General features: G+C 48.0%; 1 non-coding gene across 1 annotated transcript; it reads left to right on the forward strand.

Moving 5' to 3' along the window:
• The first annotated feature begins 1760 nt into the window (after positions 1-1760).
• LOC119944958 lies at positions 1761-1898 on the forward strand. Its single transcript, XR_005456096.1, has one exon. It is a non-coding gene; the product is annotated as a small nucleolar RNA SNORA7 (small nucleolar RNA).
• The last annotated feature ends 3150 nt before the right edge of the window (positions 1899-5048 follow it).

The raw sequence follows: 5048 nt of genomic DNA on the forward strand, positions 1-5048 counted from the left end.
TTCTATAATATGGAAAATATGATGTGTATTTTTTTTAACAGATATGGGGTTCTACAGCTTCTCGATCAGGGGAAGTATGGTCACTATTTCCTATTTGTAAAATTCAAAAATAACTGCCCAACTTACCAGTCCTCCTCAGAAGTTTCAGAGAAAGTTTTGAGCTATGATCAGAGCTTAGATGGGAAACTACAGAACCGTTAGAACTGGCCAAGATAGCATGAACAATAGCATCAGCCCCAATGATCCATCCTTCCACGCGTGGTATTTAGTGAGCGCTTACTGTGTACAGAGCACTGGACTAAGCCCTTTCCAGCCTGAAGCACTTAACATTTCTGGAGTTGGGTAAAAGCCGGTGATGGACTGGACTACTGTATCAGCCTCCTCTCCGATCTCCCATCCTCTTGTCTCTCCCCACTTCAATCCATATTTCACGCCGCTGCCCGGATTGTCTTTGTCCAGAAACGCTCTGGGCATGTTACTCCCCTCCTCAAAAATCTCCAGTGGCTACCAATCAACCTATGCATCAGGCAGAAACTCCTCACCCTCGGCTTCAAGGCTCTCCATCACCTCGCCCCCTCCTACCTCACCTCCCTTCTCTCCTTCTACAGCCCAGCCCGCACCCTCTGCTCCTCTGCTGCTAATCTCCTCAACGTGCCTCGTTCTCGCCTGTCCCGCCGTCAACCCCTGGCCCATGTCATCCCCCTGGCCTGGTGTGCCCTCCCTCCCAACATCCGCCAAGCTAGCTCTCTTCCTTCCTTCAAGGCCCTACTGAGAGCTCACCTCCTCCAGGAGGCCTTCCCAGGCTGAGCTCCCTCCTTCCTCTCCCCCTCCTTCCTCTCTCCCTCCTCCCCCTCTCCATCCCCCCACCTTACCTCCTTCCCTTCCCCACAGCACCTGTATATATGTATATATGTTTGTACATATTTATTACTCCATTTATTTATTTTACTTGTACATCTCTATTCTATTTATTTCATTTTGTTAATATGTTTGGTTTTGTTCTCTGTCTCCCCCTTCTAGACTGTGAGCCCACTGTTGGGTAGGGACCGTCTCTATATGTTGCCAACTTGTACTTTCCAAGCACTTAGTACAGTGCTCTGCACACAGTAAGCGCTCAATAAATACAATTGATTGATTGATTGATTGATTCATGGAAACACTGTAATTTTCCCAGGTAAATTGTGAAGTAGGACGCAGTTAGAAACACTCCAAATATAGCTCTAGTTGGCATGAGACCAAGACCTGCATGGCTGAGGTTACAGCAAGAGTGATTCAAAGATATACTTTTACCATTTGCAAGGACAACCACTTCAAGGACAGAAGAGGCAAAGCTTAGGGAGAGGGTTATTCAACAGGCTTACAGAACTGTCCCATGCAGAGGTGAGCTTAGAGAGGCAGACTCCTCCCCATCGTGAAGCAGCATGGCCTAGTGGCTAGATCCTGGGTGTCAGAAGGACCTGGGTTCTCATCACTTGTCTGCTGTGTGACTTTGGACAAGTCACTTCACTTCTCTGGGCCTCAGTTCCCTCATCTGGATAATGGGGATGAAGACTGAGAGTTCCATGTGGGACAGGGACTGTGTGCAACCTGATTATGTTGTAATAATAATAATAATAATAATTGGGGTAAGTGCTGACTGTGAGCCAAGAACTGTACTAAACCCTGGGGTGGATACAAGTAAATCAGGTTGGACACAGTCCCTATCCCACATGGGGCTCACGGTCTCAATCCCCATTTGACAGATAAGAAAACTGAGGCCTCCCCTCTCAGGTTCGCACCTGGAGAGTTTCCAGTACTCCACTAGTCTCAGCAATGGGAGGGAGAGTCAAGCTGAGGCCTACCCATTCCATTCCCAGCTCGGCCAGTGGCTAGCGAGTGGATGGCAATCTGCTACAAGTCAAAACTCACCCGTGCTGGGCAACAGCAGCACGGGAGAGAGTTGAGGGCGGAGACTCGACTTTACTGCGCAGGAGGCGACAACAGTAAACCACTTCCAGATTTTTACCAAGAAAACTCTCTGATACCATTACCAGAACAATTGCAGGTGGAGAGCGGGGCATTCTGGGAGAGATGTGTCCATGGTGTCACTATGGGTCAGAAACGACCCGACGGCGTAAGACAAGACAACTGAGGCCCAGAGAAGTGAAACGACTTGCCCAAGGTCACACAGGAGACATGTGGCGGAGCCAGGATTAGAACCCATGACCTTCTGATGCCCAGGTCCGGGCTCTATCCACTATGCCATGCTGTTGTATCTGCCCCAGCGCTTAGCACATTGCCTGGCACAGAGTAGGCGCTTAGCAAATACCAACCGCCCCACCCAAAAAACAGAGAAAAACTTCATGGGTACGAAGATTTCCTTTTGTGGACATGGGCACAGCAGAAAGACATACCGCAGTCCAGGTGGAGAGCTCACCTCCTCCAGGAGGCCTTCCCAGACTGAACCCCTTTTCCTCTCTTCCTCCCCATCCCCCCCACCCTACTTCCTCCCCCTCCCCACAGCACCTGTAGATATGTTTGTACAGATTTATTACTCTATTTATTTTACTTGTACATATTTACTATTCTATTTATTTTGTCAATGATGTGCATCTAGCTTTACTTCTATTTATTCTGATGACTTGACACCTGACCACATGTTTTGTTTTGTTGTCTGTCTCCCCCTTCTAGACTGTGAGCCCGTTGTTGGGTAGGGACCGTCTCTATACGTTGCCAACTTGTACTTCCCAAGCACTTAGTACAGTGCTCTGCACACAGTAAGCGCTCAGTAAATATGATTGAATGAATGCGGGCAGGGCACTGTACTAAGCACTTGGGAGAGTACAGTACTACAGAATTGGCAGACATGTTCCCTGTTCACTCTCCATCTGCAATAGTTCTGGTAGTGGATCCATAGAGTTTTCTTGGTTAAAATCGGAAGCGGTTTACCATTGCCTCCTCCTGCAGAGTAAAGTCGAGTCTCTGCTGCCCGGATTATCTTTGTGCAGAAACGCTCTGGGCATGTTACTCCCCTCCTCAAAAATCTCCAGCGGCTGCCTGTCAATCTATGAATCAAGCAAAAACTTCTCACTCGGCTTCAAGGCTCTCCATCACCATGCCCCCTCCTACTTCACCTCCCTTCTCTCCTTCTACAGCCCAGCCTGCACCCTATGCTCTTCTGCCGCTAACCTCCTCACTGTACCTCATTCTCGCCTGTCCCGCCGTCGACCCCCAGCCCATGTCCTTCCCCTGGCCTAGAATGCCCTCCCTCCACACATCTGCCAAGCTAGCTCTCTTCCTCCTTTCAAAGCCCTACTAAGAGCTCACCTCCTCCAGGAGGCCTTCCCAGACTGAGCCCCTTTTTTCCTCTCCTCCTCCCCACACCCCCTCTTCCCTACCTCCTTCCCCTCCCCACAGCACTTGTATCTATATCTATCTATCTATATATATATATATATTTGTACAGATTTATCACTCTATTTTACTTGTACATATTTACTATTCCATTTATTTTGTTAATGATGTGCATATAGCTTTAATTCTATTTGTTCTGACAGTTTTGACACCTGTCTTCATGTTTTGTTTTGTTGTCTGTCTCCCCCTTCTAGATTGTTGTTAGGTAGGGACCATCTCTATATGTTGCCGATTTGTACTTCCCAAGCGCTTAGTACGGTGCTCTGCACACAGTAAGCGCTCAATAAATACGATTGAGTGAATGAATGAATGACTCTCTCCCATGCTGCTGCAGCCCAGCACGGGTGAGTTTTGACTTGTAGCAGATTGCCTTCCGCTCGCTAGCCATTGCCCAAGCTAGGAATGGAATGGGCAGGCCTCTGCTTGACTCTCTCTCCCGGGGCAGAGATTGGTAAAGTACTGGAAACTCCCCAGATGTGACCCTGAGAGGGGGGGCCTCATTTACCTCATCTGTAAAATGGGATGAAGACTGTGAACCCCACGTGGGACAGGGACTGTGTCCAACCTGATTTTCTCATATCCACCACAATGCACACTATGTGGCACATAGTTAAGCGCTTAACAAATTCCATTACTATTACGATTACTATTGTGACTACCAATAAAAAGCAGACTCGTTCCCTGCCCATAATGAGTTTACAGTCTAGAGGGGGAGACAGTGAGCTTAGGGTCTAGAGGGCAGAGGCAGTGTTAAAGTGAACTATAAAGATGTGCACATATTTAAATTATATAGTATAAATTACTCATTTATCTATATTGACATCCGTCTCCCTCTTTAGACTGTAAGCTCATTGTTGGCAGGGAAGGTTACTGTCAATTCTGTTGCACTGTACTCTCCCAAGTACTCAGCCCACTGTTGGGTAGGGACCATCTCTATATGTTGCCAACTTGTACTTCCCAAGCACTTAGTACAGTGCTCTGCACATAGTAAGCGCTCAATAAATACGATTGAATGAATGAATGACGTACTCTCCCATGCACACAGTAAGTACTCGGTAAATACCACTGATGGACATAAAAATGAGCTCAGTGAAATGCAGCATGGCCTAGGGGAAAGAGCACATCTCTGGGAGTCAGAGGACCTGGGTTCTAAACCCTGGTCCACCACTTATCTGCTGTTAGATCTTGGGTAAGTCAAGTCACTTTGGCCTCAGTTACCTCGTATGTAAAACAAGGGTGACTACTGTGAGCCCTTTGTGAGACAGGGTCAGTGTCCAACCCTATTATCTTGTATCTACCCTAGTGCTTAGTACAGTGCCTGGCACAGAGTAAGAGCTTATATACTATCTGAAAAAATACAAACACAGATACGACCTCCAATATGGACAAGGCTGCAAGGTGGGCTGCAGTGTGGCACAGGGAAGCAGCATGGCACAGTGGCTAGAACATGGGCCTGGGAGTCTGAAGGTCATGGGTTCTGATCCCTGCTCTGCCACTTGTCTCCTGTGTGCCCCTGGGCAAGTCACTTCACTCCTCTGTGCCTCAGTTCCCTCATCTGTAAAATGGGGCTTGAGACGGGGACTGTGTCCAACCAGATTTGCAGGTATCCACCCCAGGGCTTAGAACGGTGCCTAGTGCACAGAAAGCGATTAGCA

This window comes from Tachyglossus aculeatus, chromosome 23, assembly GCF_015852505.1.
Source record: "Tachyglossus aculeatus isolate mTacAcu1 chromosome 23, mTacAcu1.pri, whole genome shotgun sequence".
NCBI classification, from domain to species: Eukaryota; Metazoa; Chordata; class Mammalia; order Monotremata; family Tachyglossidae; genus Tachyglossus; species Tachyglossus aculeatus.